Here is a 14,627-nt window from a genome sequence, read left to right as displayed (position 1 = left end):
TATCAAGTCTGCACCCACTCCAGTGCGGTCACTGTCCATCAATGTAGTAAGATGTTACAGAATCACTAACTGTATTTCCCCGTGCTATACTACTGTCCCCATGACCAACCTATATTGTGATTGAGAATTATTGTGCCCCTTAGTCCCCTTCCCCCTCCTGCCCCCACTCTCCCCAAGCCCTTCCCCTTGGTAACCACTAGTCCCTTCTCATTGCAGACAGTAGTTTCATATTTTAGTACCCTGAAATAGAACTTACATCAATTACTGAAATTTTCTGCAATGTTCAGTATGGCATCCACTAGCCATATGTAGCCATTGAGCACTTGAAATGTGACTGTTATAAACAGGGACTCATTTTTTAGTTGTATTTAACTTATCCTACTTGGAGTTTCTTGAGCTTCTTGGACATGTATGTAATGTGTTTTAAACTTACCTTTAAGTTGTATATAGTTTATCCTACTTGGCACCTGTTGAGATTCTTAGATGTGAAGATTAATTTTTTTTCATCAAATTTGGGGTGTTTGGGGGCATTCTTCAAATATTCTTTCTGCCCCTTTCTCTCTTCTCCTTCTGAAACTCCTGCTATATATATTTTAGTATACTTGTTGTCTTACAAGTCTGAGGCTTAGTTCATTTTCCTTCACTGTTTTTTCTTTGTATTTTTCATATTTCATAGTCTCCATCAATCTATTTTCAAGTTCATGGATTCTTTCTTCTATTGTTCATTGAGCCTGTCTAGTGAATTTTTCATTTCAGTTATACTTTTATTCTTCAGAATTTCTTAGTTCTTTTTAAAAAAAATACTTCTATCCCTTTATTGGTATTCTTTATTTGTTAAGACATTATTTTCATACTTTCCTTTAGTTCTTTAGACATGATTTCCTTTAGTTCTTTGACCACATTTAAAATAACTGATTTAAAGTCTTTATCTAGTAAGTTCAATGACTGGCCTTCCTAAGGGACAATATCTATTGATTGATTTCCTATGTATGGGTAATACTTTCTAATTTTTCTGCATGTCTTGCAATTGTTTTGTTGAAAATTGGACATCTTAAATAGAGTAAGCTCATGAAAGTAGTCTTTCCCAAACACACAGGATTTGATTTGGCCTTAAGGGACTTTAAGGAAGTGTACTGAGGAAAAAAGAGTAGCAATATTAACTGGTCAGGTAAATTATATGAGAAACAGCATGTTCCAGAGACCATGCTTAGGTAATATCTTTAACAGAGTTCAATAAGCTTCTAGATCAATGACAACTTTGGAAATTTGGGTTGAGGTCAGATCATGGAGACCCTCAAATTAATGGATGGAGATATTTTTAACTTGTGCAGAATGGGCAGCCATTGGAATTTTTTTTTTAATGGCATTTAGTATATTTCTGGTTAGAAAAGTAAACACATTTAGGTTGATTTCCTGTTGGTTTTCAAAAGACAGAGGCTGCTACTTTCTTTCATTGATTTATAACATTTTTCAATTATAAAAGAACACATGTTTATTTCAGAACATTTCAAAACACAGAAAAGCATTAAGAAAAAAATAAAAATTGCACCTAATCTCAGACTGATGCAGGTTTTCCAACAAGAGATTAACATGATTAAAGGAGTGTTTAGGGTAAATTAATCTGGTGATGGTGTGCAGGATAGAATGAAAGGGATCAGAGTTACCTAGTTTCTTCCAAAGCAGAGAGGTTAGTGAAATTTAGAACATCTTGGAGCCTGTCTAAAAAATCTCGAGCAATAGTTGCTACTTGGGACCCATGTATTGGTTAAATATTCATATAAGAAGCGTGTTGTTCCAAATAGGCCACTGATATCATAACTCTTACTAGAATATCTCTTCTATGCTGTGTGTTCAAAAACAAACAAAATCCTATATTTGACAATATATGTCCAAATTAACATTTCACCCAATAATTCCATTCCAAAGAATTTATCTTAAAGTATGCTTACCCAATTGCCCAAAGTTCTGTTTATCAGATGTTCATTGAATATTGTTTAATAGCAGGAAACTTGGAAATACTGTTAATAACAATCAAAAAAGGAGTTATTAAATACAATGGAACAATATAACACTTAAAGAGAAAACAATTACTCTTTATGTACTAATATGGAAAGATTCAGAGCAGCATGATTATCATGACCTGATTCATTCATTCACTTGACAGTTATCGAGTCTGGCACTATACTAGTCACTGAAAATCCAACAATGTTCCCATGAAGTTTTCATTATAGAAGGGGTGTTGTAAAATTCATGTAATAAGAAACATCGTATCAATTTAACTCATAAAATAATAGTTTGTAACTGTCAATGGCATTTTAGGTTTTAACAGACAAATTAAATATATAAATTAAATTATAATCATAAATTATAATATGCAATAAGGATCAAAAAATAAAATTAAAGTAAGGGAATTAATAGAATTAACAGTAGAAACAAGAAGAGCTGCTTTAGAAAAAGATGACCTCTATGAAGAGGTCACACCAAAGCTGTGGAAAGGACTAGTCATCAGTATAATTCTAGAAAATTGTAACTTTTTGTATGACCTGATTTATTTATTTATTTATTTATTTATTTATTTAATTTTTTTTTTTCAGTAGAACTCAAATTGAACTTTATTTTGCAAGTTTAATTTCCAACTTTTTAGATTCTAACAATTCAAAGATATGCAGAAACTTTCCCTTCATTTATCAGAGAATAGGGTACTTTGTAATTTAATTCTGAATCTATAATGCCACATACCACTTCTTTGACATTTTTGCATCTGTTTTTATTAGTCCTAAAAATTCTAAAGACTTTTCTCTAACTTCTCAAGTTTTACACACACCTCAGAATTGAAACACCAATTTCTACAATCTTGGGTCAGAGGATTTTCTAGGATGTAGGTAGATTTTAAACTACATAGTTTTTGTTGTTTTTGTTATCATTAATCTACAAAAAATATGGAACGCTTCACAAATTTGCATGTCATCCTTGCTCAGGGGCCATGCTAATCTTCTCTGTATTGTTCCAATTTTAGTATATGTGCTGCCAAAGCAAACACTGATTTATTTTTTAATACATTAGCCTGTGTTGTTTGCATAACTAAAAATATCATTAACCAATGAGTTATTAAAAAATACAACTCCATACTAATTTATATCCAGTATTTATTATTCTAAGATGTAATAATGCCATTTACTAATGTCACAGATAAACCGAAGGACCCATCCACTGAGGACCCATCCAAATGTCAAATTGTTTGTAGGCTCAGAATGTATTGCTCCTAGAATTTCAGGGGAACTTGAAAAACCTGCTTAGGGTTTTTACTACTGGATTTATGATACCTGCATGTGCTGTTTGATGAAGCTGAGCAGCTTCTTCTTCTTTGAATGCCTGACATGTAGTTGGGATGGGGCAGTATCTTCAGGGGTAAAATCAAGTCTTTTTCTCTAAATGCCTCTTAACTTCCTAAGGGGATGTAAGTAAATTTGGAAAATAAGTTTCAAGTGTTTTTTTCTTTTCCTTTGTTTTTGTTTTCCCCAAAAGGTGAGATGATTATCAGGGATTTGGAACACAGAACTTTTTACGTTAAATTATCTGTGTCTGAGCATTGGAAGATGTATTTGGGGCTGATTGTTGCTACATTCTCAGTCTGATCCAGTTTGCAATTGTTCCCGTATAGTTGCTGTCCACAAGACAGGGAGTTAGACTGATTTACGAAGATCCTAGCGATGGCTTGCTTACATTTCTAGTGACTTCGAGTACTTGGCTTGGAAGTAATATCACAAAGTTTGCAATTCTCTGCTTGGGTCAGGATATAGCATCCTTTTGGAGAAATTAGCTGTGGTGTAAATGATGCCGTTGCTCCTCGGAGTGACTGCAGGATACTAAGTGATTGAGTTCTGTGTTCCTGTCCTGCTGAATCTTCCCAGTCTATTGTTAAGAGTCAGCGTACTGTAGCAGTTCAGTCTGCTGCTAGGGACACGTTGTTTATCAGCAGCTGTTTGGGGAAGGGTGAGTAAAGAAAAGTGATAACATTGATGAAATTAGGTATATAGGAGATTATTTTTGTATGCAAAGAAGCCATTATCTGGAAACATCTTGGCTGTTTGTAGCCCTTTGGGGCCTTTTCCATTTCAGCCTTTATTCCACCTTAGAAATCATATGTGGGGATCACTTTTGGAAATAGTTTTCCCTTATTTAGTTACAAACAATGATGTGCTGGCAAATGTTTATCAACTGGCTGAAGGAGATGGAGTGAGGGAGGCTTAGAGCATTTGCTGATTTCTCTGGTAAAAATACTTTCACCATGGCTGATTTCAAACTACCAACATAACATTCCTGAACACAGAATTGGGGAGAGATGTGCACAGTCAGCTTTTGAAATGGCTGTTGATCCAACTAAAATATGCTGTGAGGGGTTCCTGAAATTGCCACTGGTATTAAGTTCCAAATAATCTCGTCAGGCTCTGCATATAGAGGGCCCAACATAAGAAATCCTCCCAAACACGTTTTGCCTTCACCACTTAGATAACTGTGAAAACTCATTTATAAAATTTGTTGCACTCTTATTATGAACCAAATGCAATTCTAAGTGCTATTTGTGTTGATATTTCACATAACCTTACTGCAACTGATGGTAGGGTTAGTACTGTCATTGTATAGACAAGAAAGCTAAAGCTTAGAGAACTGAATTAGTTTGTCTAGCACCACACAGTTTTTAGATGATGTAGCTGGGCTTCAACGCCACAGATCTGCGTGGTTGCAATGCTCCTGAGTTCTATGAACTGTTCAGGATGCTTGTGGGCCTGCACTTTCTGGGTTAGTGTTTCAATTCTTGCCTTTCCCTCATCATTTTCCAAACACAGAATCAGCCTGGGGGCCTTGAAGTTGTCTCATTAGCTATCCAACCGAGCTTTCCAAGTTTTCTCTTCACACACAATATGTTAGTCCTGCCCACGTGCCTTGACCTGCCTGACTATCCTGGCTCTCTGTCCATTAGTGAAGGCAAACACAATTAGACTTTTCATTACACAGTTGCCATCTGCTTGCGAATGCCTTTTTAGCTGTTTGGGATCCAAGGGCACTTTAAAAACCAGCATTCAGCTACCAGGGAGATGTTTGAGCACCATGATGCTCTGTACTAATGCCATGATGTCCAAATATGCAAATTAGGAAGCCTACAGTCTATCATTCCCTCATTAGGTGGCCAGGAGAGGCACTCCCTGCTTTATTGTCCAGATGAAAAACTGTATATAGAAACTGCTTCTCTTGCTAGTTCCCTAAAAATCCTTTTGTCTTCTCACCCTCCTTTGCTCTCAGATCTATTTTAAGCTTATGAGAAACTCTTAATTTTCTGACCAAGAGCTCAGCATTTCATCAAGAATGATCTTGGCACTGGTGCTTTATCAAAGGGTGGCTGGTTTGACCTTCAAGCATGAGTGAAAATCATTTAGTTTAAGAACGTGTCAATAAGCAATACACCCAGGCCTTGTACATTTAATAGCATCTATCAAACATTTTCCCTTAAGAATTTGCTGACCTTCCAGTAAGCAGGTGTTCGCTGAAACACACAGGTTCTGTTCATCACATTGATCAAGAAGATTGACGTCTACTCATTTCACTAACTGATAAATTAGGTCAACAATTAGTGGAAGCAGTGGTGTAGTTTCTAGCCTCACCCTTTTGTGTTGTGCTGATAAGCACAGTGTCTTAAGTCCCCTTTTAAATCCTAGAATATTATATTGCATACCTTTATTTGGTGTGACCACGGAGAGAAAAGAAAAGTATCTGTGATACAATCCTGATGTTATCTTTGTTTTAGTATCAAGGATCAGTAAATAGATAATAAGTTAGTTCTGTAATATCAAACATTTAGCAGTAGAATATGTTTAATGAGTTGGTCATTAAATTGTTTTGTAATTGTCATAGTATGGTAAAATGGTATGGGAATTTTGCAACTGGCATTTGGTAATTTAACAAGATAGCTTGTCAGAATGGATTTTCTTAAGAAACTAGATGTTTCCCTGATTCGGGTTGATTTCAACTTTTTAAGGGGTGACAATTTTTACTTCCTGAAAGAAACCATACTATCATTTTTCTGGGGGAACCAAAAGGAGACTCCAAATACTGATATGAATATTTAAAATTAAAACTATAAAAGCTTCCTGAATATGTAACAAACAATTATATGTAATGGTGAAATTCACTCAGATAAATTCTAATGGCATCTGAAATTAGAAAAACAATCTGCCCCAAATAGAACAGTGAGATCAACCTATATTTGGGATTTTTTGATTAATCATTTATAAACTTTGATGCAATTCACATTGCTGTCTGTAAGGTGTGACAATAATTGCAACTAGAAAGCCTGATGAAGAAAAGCCATGTGAATCAAGAGCAGTAGTATCAACAAAGCCTACATTGGCTGCACAAATACTACCTTATTTTATTGATTAAGACTCCCCCATCTTAGGGAACAAACATCATGAGACTTTTCAGGAGTAGTATACTTTTCAATCTTTTTTAAATATTCCAAAGCTGTATAGCAATTTGATCTCTCTGTCACTGAGATGGAACTTGCAGATGCACCGAAAGACTGAACAGATGGTGTACTGGAGGAGTTTGAATACTGAAGGGCCTTACAGAATAAAAAAGCATTTTTATGAGTCCACTATGAATTAGCTGAAAGGGCAATTAATTTTCATTTATCTCAAGTTCTATGTAAATATAGTGCATATCTATTAATGTCATTTTGCCAGAGGTCCTTCCAAAACAAACTGGGAATTTGCAGTGTCAATGTTCAGACTCAGATCACAGTCTGAGCAGTAACTTGTTACACCAAATTCTGGATCCAAAACTCGTTCTTCAGATGTTTTCACCATCCCATTACACTAGGTTGAAAGACAATTCATTTTCCTCTCCTTCTGCAGTAGTCTTCCAAACTGCTTTACTTCCCAACTGCTAATGGTCTTTCTCAAAAATGTTTTGAAAAAAACAGGGAAAATGTAGAGCAACTTTTTCTTAGAAATGATGGGAGCCCCTTGATATGTTTCCACCATAACCAAAATCATGAGTCATTATGTCCGAAGGCACGCAACATTTTATTACTCTGATTTTGCAGGAGAGTCTGTGATCTGAATTACTCGAGCAATGTCTTTAAAATGCAGATTCCTGGACCCCACTTCCAGGGAATTCTTTCTCATTAGGACTAGGACTGAGCTCAGGAATTTTTATATTTAAAAACCACTGCATTTTGAAGAACCCTAAGATAGTGTTTACAAAACACCTACCACTATACTTTTCACCACATAACTATCCATTATTTTTTTCCTCAGATTGTTGCTTACTCATTTAGGACTCAGCTTAAATGTAACCTCTTCTGTGAAGCCTTCCATGGATCCTGCCCCCAGGCACACAGCTGTGATCTCTAGTGTTGTGATGCAATAGACTGTGGGGTGGGGGAGGTGGGGAGGAGAGGGCAGTATTTAGTGGGGTGGTTTGGATAGAATTCTCTGCCTAGGCAGAGAATAGGTAATTTCTCATATTCCTAATAATATCTATATTATATGCATGTATATATGCATGCTTTCCAGTCAAAAACAAATTTCTTCTCACTGGGGTGTTGCCTTCCCCACCTGCTTAAGTTTACTTTCAATGTATTCTTTAAATCACAAAAGCAAATCATATTTCCTGAAAACCCAGTTACATAGTGCTTTCTTCCACTCTTTTTCTATTTTGCCTTGCATGGAAGAGCTATCCATAATAGTCCTATCAATGAGGCCCTGGGCGATGACTGCACATCAGGAGGCCAGAAGTCAAAAAATCTTGAGAAAAGCTTTATTTCCTCAATGAGGGAAATACAAATGAAAAAATTCCTGGGTAATAAATAACAATAAGAGCAATTATTATTATCATTATCTAATACCTTTTTTTCCAAATATTAGGAGTTTCTTCTAGACATTGGCCATAAAGTACATATATTAAGACTGCAGATTAGAGACTGTGTAATGTGAAGGGGAGCAGAATATGCCACCCCAAAATATGCCTTATTATTTCAAGTTGAAGACGGTCAAGGCCCAACAGACTTAGGAAAAGCTTGCTTACCTTCCCCTTAACTGCCTGAAAGAATTCAAGGTAGGGAAACTGTACGAGGAAGGGAGTAAATATCAAAGATAACTTTTTATATCAAAAAGACTCATCTGCATGGCATGGCAAACATTTGTGCCAAACATTTTCTCTTTTCATCTTCCTATGGATTGTTTTCTTCCCCTTTGAATCCTCACATCCCTGCCCTCTTCTCCTCAGCTTGGGATGGTATATGAGCCCCAATTGCCTGACTGTCTTTGGGGCTCCTGTACATAGGAAAATTGTTTTTCTTCTGTTAATCTGTCTTATGTCAATTTAATTATTAAATCAGCAGAAGAACCTAGAAGGGAAGAAGGGACAAGTTTGCTTCCCCTACAAGAGCTCTTCTCAATGTAGCCAATCTACCCAGGGACCTATTCACAGAAATGCTTGTAGGAAACTTCCAAGTAGAGATTAGAGATTATAATACAGCACTTAAGAATGATGCACATCTTACAGTTGAAATGGATACATATGTGGATCTTTCACTTTACTTAGAAGCCAGTGTTTGCCCAGGAGTCTTCTCTGGAGTTGTGAATCATTATCATTATCAATCTGGCAAGGATGTTGATGGCTATTCTCCTGGTTATCATTATAATAGTTTCCTTTGGAGTGTCAGTGTGTGTGGTGTCCATGTTGTTAGGGCTTCCTAAATTTCTTCCTTTAGCCAAGTTCTTTGGCAGTTAGAGTTTTGTAACAGAACTTTGAATAATAAACATGGTATTGAAAGTCTTGTCAAGAAAAGAAGGAAAACAGTAGATTTCCAATATATTTTCATTTCTTTCCAGACTGAATTCTATCCTGATCTTTTGCACCATGGCCTTATTTACAATTCTTGCAGGTTTCATGCATTTGTCATAGCAGTTTATTTTTTGTTTCCCATTTTTAGAGTGTTAAGGACTAAATACCAATTAGAAAAAGAGTTCTAGCTCAGAACTCCTCATCTGTCTGTCTGTAACAATCCTTTGAGGCTGCTGTTTTTCTCTGCTGAACTGGATGGTAAGTCCTTTTACTATCGCCACATCTTTCCTTCTGAGTAGCTGGTTATACCTAAAGCTTAGCTGCTTGTTTACCTTCTCACATCCTGGCTAACTCAAGGAAGGACAAAAGGAAGAACATAATTATATATAGAATTAAGATGTGTCTACTTCCCTCTCCTATCAGTTTCCTCTTACATATTTTTGGATAAGTCTCTTTCTAATCCTGTCTTCCTATCATGTTTTTTTTCCATCCACTTAGTTGCCAACTAATCCCTCCCCATTCTATTTAATTCATACTTATGTGTGTCCATATTATATCTCCTCTCTTAAGGTGGTAAGGTTCTTGAAAGTAGAGATCAGATCATATTCATTTTTGAGTCCTCTCAAAGTACATTGTGCCTAGCAGAAACTTAATATATTTATTGAAAGAGTGAATGGGTCAATGAATAAAAAATGTTTTAGGCTGTGGCCCTACACAAAAACACTGCTATTTTAAAAAGGAGCTCAGGTCAACCAGAATGCTCAGGCCCAAAGGAACAAACTTCTTGCCTTTAAACCCTATGTGATGCCTCTGAAGCACACTGTAGAGGCAGAACCTACTCATTAGCCTGCCTGTTGTGATCAGTGTATAGATTAGCACAATCAATAGCTCAATTTCATAAATGGCTTCTTGCAGTGTTGCAGGGATTTACAATATATGAAATCAAAGATGCTTTGTCAAGTATTCGTGCTTGATGACCAAATACATCAATTTCAAAGCTATTTCACATTCTCAAATTGAGGCAAGCTTCCTATGATTTCAAAGAGAGCAATATTGGCTTTTCCCCAGTGGACAGTCTTAAGCCTTTAAATTTCTAGGATTTATAAAATTATATTTAAGAGAGTCAAGTCACTTGAATTTAAATTAACTGATGTTCTTAAGGCAAAGCATAAAACATATTTCTCTATACAAGTCCATGATAGGTATTTCTTCCCTCTGTTCCTCTTTAAAGAATATCTTCACTGTATAACACCTGCATGCTTTGTAATGATGAATTAGTATTTCTAAGGATTGATCATTCTGTATACAAGCAAATCATCCTATATCTCATTATTAATTCATTACTTATTATTTTCTAGATTCAGTGTGGGGGAAGTGTTAGGCACCAAACTCCTTATCATTTATCATTTAGTATGACTTGTTTATTCAATCAAATACAATTGACAGATAGGTGTGCAGTATCTTAGTGAGGGCTACACAGCTCTTTTTTTTTTTATGTCCTGTGGACAAAGCCTTGTAAAAAGTTTGCAAGAGATTTCCTGAGATAAAAGAAAATCTGAGTTCTCATGGTCATATGAGATCAAAGAAACTTCACCTTGGAGACCTGTAAGTGAAATAGACTTTTAGATAGGCAGATCAAAGGAAATGAATTCAACAAGCCTGTGTGCTCAGCATAGCAATAATCTACCCCAATGTCGTTTTTCAGTCACTGGATTTGAGAGCTCATGGGTTAAGTGCTGTCTAAGAGACATAATTTTTGTTATACTTAAGATATTTCCTGAAACTACATGAAAAAGATCAGTTTGTTTCCTTTCCACTAGCCTATAGAACTAGAAAGAAATCACATGGGTCATATTTTTAAATAATGGAGGCTGAGGTCACAATTATTCTTGGTTCCCTAATCTGTATGCTGTTAGGGAACAACAACAAAAAATAGCTGAATAAAAAATGCCAAAATGAAATGTTTTAAGGAGTTAATCCATCTGTCAAATATATTTTGTCACAAAAGAAATAGAAAACAACATTCACACACTAGGAAAATCTTGGTTCAGAATTTTGAATAGCTGGCTTGACAGGGAAATTATGCACCCAAATATTTTCACATAAAAGGCTATTGGAAATCTGTTATAGATGTGGTTTGTCACCCAGATTTCTGCTCTTTTATTCTGCCAACATTAATTTGAACTCTTACTCAGATCCTGTGCTAGTAGTCTCATTTGCTTTATTTTGTTTCTCCTCTATTATCAGATACCCTTTTTCAGCCACAATGGCTTTTATATCATTAGCAAAGTGTTCTGTTTCAGCCTTACCAATGAGATCTCATTATTTCCTAATGAAAAATGAGGAGATACATTCTGTCCCTCATTCCTGCTCAGTTATGAGAATCGTGTCTTTATGAAGCAGTAAGTCATTTGTTTGTCAACCCAAAAAAACACACACAAAAAAACTTCTAAGGTCAAATTAGTGCTTTGGTGGGTGGTCCTATCTACACATTTGGAATGGTTGATTCAGTTGACTGGACCTATGAAGAACACCATCAACTTGCTGAAAATGGCTAGCTATCCAACCCATATTTGGAGAAGAGTAGATCCTTCCAGGCCTCCCTTCCCCACAATGACCCTGTCAGGGTGGGCCTGGGAGCCAGACCTATCTATCAGTTAGACCCAACCACAAGCAGACAGACTTAGCAGAAGCCTGAGCTGCATGAAAATATCTGAACTGTTTCTCTGCCATACCAAAACTGAGGTCGTCCTGTTGAATGAAAATTCTCTCTCTTTTGTCCTGATCTCCTCCCCTGCCACCCCCAACCTTGCCCTCTCTCTCCTCCTGTGCAGTCACACATCAGCACAATAATCAGCCTCATTAAGGGGAATGTTGAAATTGGAATGACTTGAGAATCTCCTTGCCTACTGACTTGATGCTGCTGAAGGATCTGGTTGGTTTTTCTTCTTTCAATTAACAAGTCAGAGTTTGCTGCTCAATAGCTACAGCTTCCTTCCAGTTTGCCTCTTTAGTGAGAATTTAGACAATTTTTCAAGAGACAGTATTAATAACTCTTCCATGTGTCTAATCACTTTTTTTCAAAATGTGACCCCCTAATTGAATATTTGCTGACAAAGAGGCAGCCACAAGTGTCTAAGATCATAGTAACAGGATGTCAGCTGCCTCTCAAAGGGTTTGCCTACACTCTAGGCATCCAGGCAGCTTTATGCTTATTCACTGTTAGAGTATTAGACTGTAAAAATCTCATTTTTTCTCTCTCCATCACAAAAGAGTTTGAGAACAATTTTCTCTGCCCTTTGGAAAAGGTTACAACTATTCTCAATGGCCTTAGTTTTGGCTCCATGTGGCTAAGCATCTGGATGAAGAATGAAAAACGACACCAAGTATCTAGATATTTCTAAACTTAGAGGTGTGTAGTATCATAGATAGGGTCTGTCTTTCTCTCTGTAATGCTAAGGGGAGGAGGTTAGAGTTAGGTCTTGATGTCATTCTGGCTGAGATAAACTTCAGTTTGAATGTTCAGGTAATTATAATGAAGGTGTGAAAATTCTGGAATCACTTAAAAACCATTTCATATTGCTTCACTTCACATGTTTAGAGACAGCCTTTGCCAATATCAGTGCCAGCTGCTAGAATGCTTTACATATTTGGCTTTTTTTCCCCTCTGCATTGAATTCAAGTTCTTTGATGTAAGATTTGTTTCCATTTGAGAACAGCAATTTTCACTTTCTAAAAAAAGGAATGTAATGCTTCATCAAAGTTACAGAAGATTTTTTAAACTATCTAGATTATAAAACAGCAAGAACTTTTTGAAAGAAAAAGCATTTGGCTTTATAGATAACCCACGTGGAAATGTTAGATGGGTAAGTAAATCTGGTTAACTCTGCTTTGTGAAGGGTTGATGGAAATCTCTCCCCTCGTGCCAAGCCTATCATGTAAACAGAGTACCATTTTTCAGAAAGCCCCTGAGGGTATTCTAGAAGAGGCAATTTGGGACTGTGCCTATCCATTGAAGGGCATCATCCACAAGACTTCAGACATCCAATATTGTATGGGATGAATCTCTTGTTGGACTCCATGTGACATTTATTATGCTCTTGTTTCACAGGAAACAAGCAGAGGCTCTGGACCAAACTGTCATGTGAAACAATTAGCTACTGCACAAGTTCCAGTTACTTTCTTATTAAATGTCGCCAGTGTCCCCAAAATACCTTGGTGTATCCTCTGTATGATTGTATTGGCTTTCCCCACCATTATGTGGAATACTGATCATTAAGCATTAATTTGATAGTGTTTTTTGCATTATAGATTGAGAGGCAAATATGGACTCAAAACAAAGTTAGCAATTGTTTATCTATCATGGAGTTGTAATCTATAATATGTATCCTTTCCCTAATGGTCATGGTGGATTTGCACCTGCTGAGAAACAGGGGACTGAGCCTGGAATTAAAATGTAGTGCACTGGAGAGTTTCTGTAGTATGCTAATTGCCTGTGTGGCAAACCAAGCTTCGAAGATGTGGATGCGATCTTCTTGGGTAGAACTGGAACCTCTGGGCATGAACAGTCTCACTAAAAACATCAGTCAAGAGTGGAATTAAAGAAATCATTGTACAAATCTTTATTAGTGGAGAAACTGAGTGGGAATGAGTTCACGGAAATAAAAAAGTTAAGCACAAAAGTTAGGCTACAAAGAAGAGAAGGACAGGAACAAAAAGATATATATGTTGATAGAGATTAACCACTCATTTCTACTAATGTATTCAGCAAATATCTATTTTCTCTTTTGTGCCAGGCATTGTCATTAGTTTTGGGGGGCATAGTTATGAAAAGGACAGCTGAGGAAATTCCCATGTTCACTCAGAGAAAATGCCGGGAAGTAGATGAGTACACAGAACTTTGCAAAAGGGCTGATAGTGTTTTTTTCCATGGTATAAGTCATGCTGGTTGAGGCAGAATTGAAGGAGCAAAGGAGGGCTGTGTGAGAACCTATTTGGACTTCAAACTCAAAGAACTACATCTAAACAGAAGCCAGGTTTTCTGGGACTGCAGGTAACAAAGTCACGGAATCTTAGAAAGGAAGACAGAAGCAAACAGGATGTGAACACATAGGCTTGGCCTTATGCAACAAATTAAACAAATTGGCCCAAAGGTTAGGGATTCCAAAAAAGAGTCTACCAACTTAAATATGGCACTGGGAAGGAAGCAGTTCTATCTCCCACAGCTTGCCAACTTCAGCATTGTGAAATCACGTGCTTCTTGGTTATCTTTAACACACACAATGCACTGATGAGGCCAGGAGACTACTGACTTAATCAGTGGGTAAATGTAAACTGACTGCTTTGTACTTTCATCTCACAGTTTGTCCTCCGAGAATTAAACATGTTCCTATAGAAATTATTGGATGAACTGTGAGAATGAACTGTGAACGAGATTGTAGGTATGGGTTGCCCCCAGTCAGGAGAATGGAAAGACAATGAACCAGATGCATAATTCTAACAACCTCCCCTCCTCCACTTACACACTCCTCTATACAGGCACTGTTCTAAGAGCATTACCCATATTACTCTAGTCGTCATTGAAGCCTCAGAACAACGAATGAGGAAAGTTTCTTTCCCTCTTTTAGAGAGGTGCAAACTGAGGTGAAGAGAAGCTACATATGCTTCCAGGGTCATACAGCTAATTAGGCTGTAAATTTTGAATTGAAATCCAAGATTTCTGGCTTCAGAATCAGACCTCTATGTTAATATATTGCTTTCATTCCCACATAGTAAAAATA

At 36.7% G+C, this 14,627-nt stretch overlaps 1 non-coding gene across 1 annotated transcript; it reads right to left on the bottom strand.

Moving 5' to 3' along the window:
* Positions 1-2,933: 2,933 nt before the first annotated feature.
* On the bottom strand, positions 2,934-3,040 carry LOC118934455 (U6 spliceosomal RNA). Its single transcript, XR_005033475.1, has one exon. It is a non-coding gene; the product is annotated as a U6 spliceosomal RNA (small nuclear RNA).
* Positions 3,041-14,627: the final 11,587 nt, after the last annotated feature.

This window comes from Manis pentadactyla, chromosome X, assembly GCF_030020395.1.
Source record: "Manis pentadactyla isolate mManPen7 chromosome X, mManPen7.hap1, whole genome shotgun sequence".
NCBI classification, from domain to species: domain Eukaryota; kingdom Metazoa; phylum Chordata; class Mammalia; order Pholidota; family Manidae; genus Manis; species Manis pentadactyla.
This window is presented reverse-complemented; position numbering and strand designations above follow the sequence as displayed.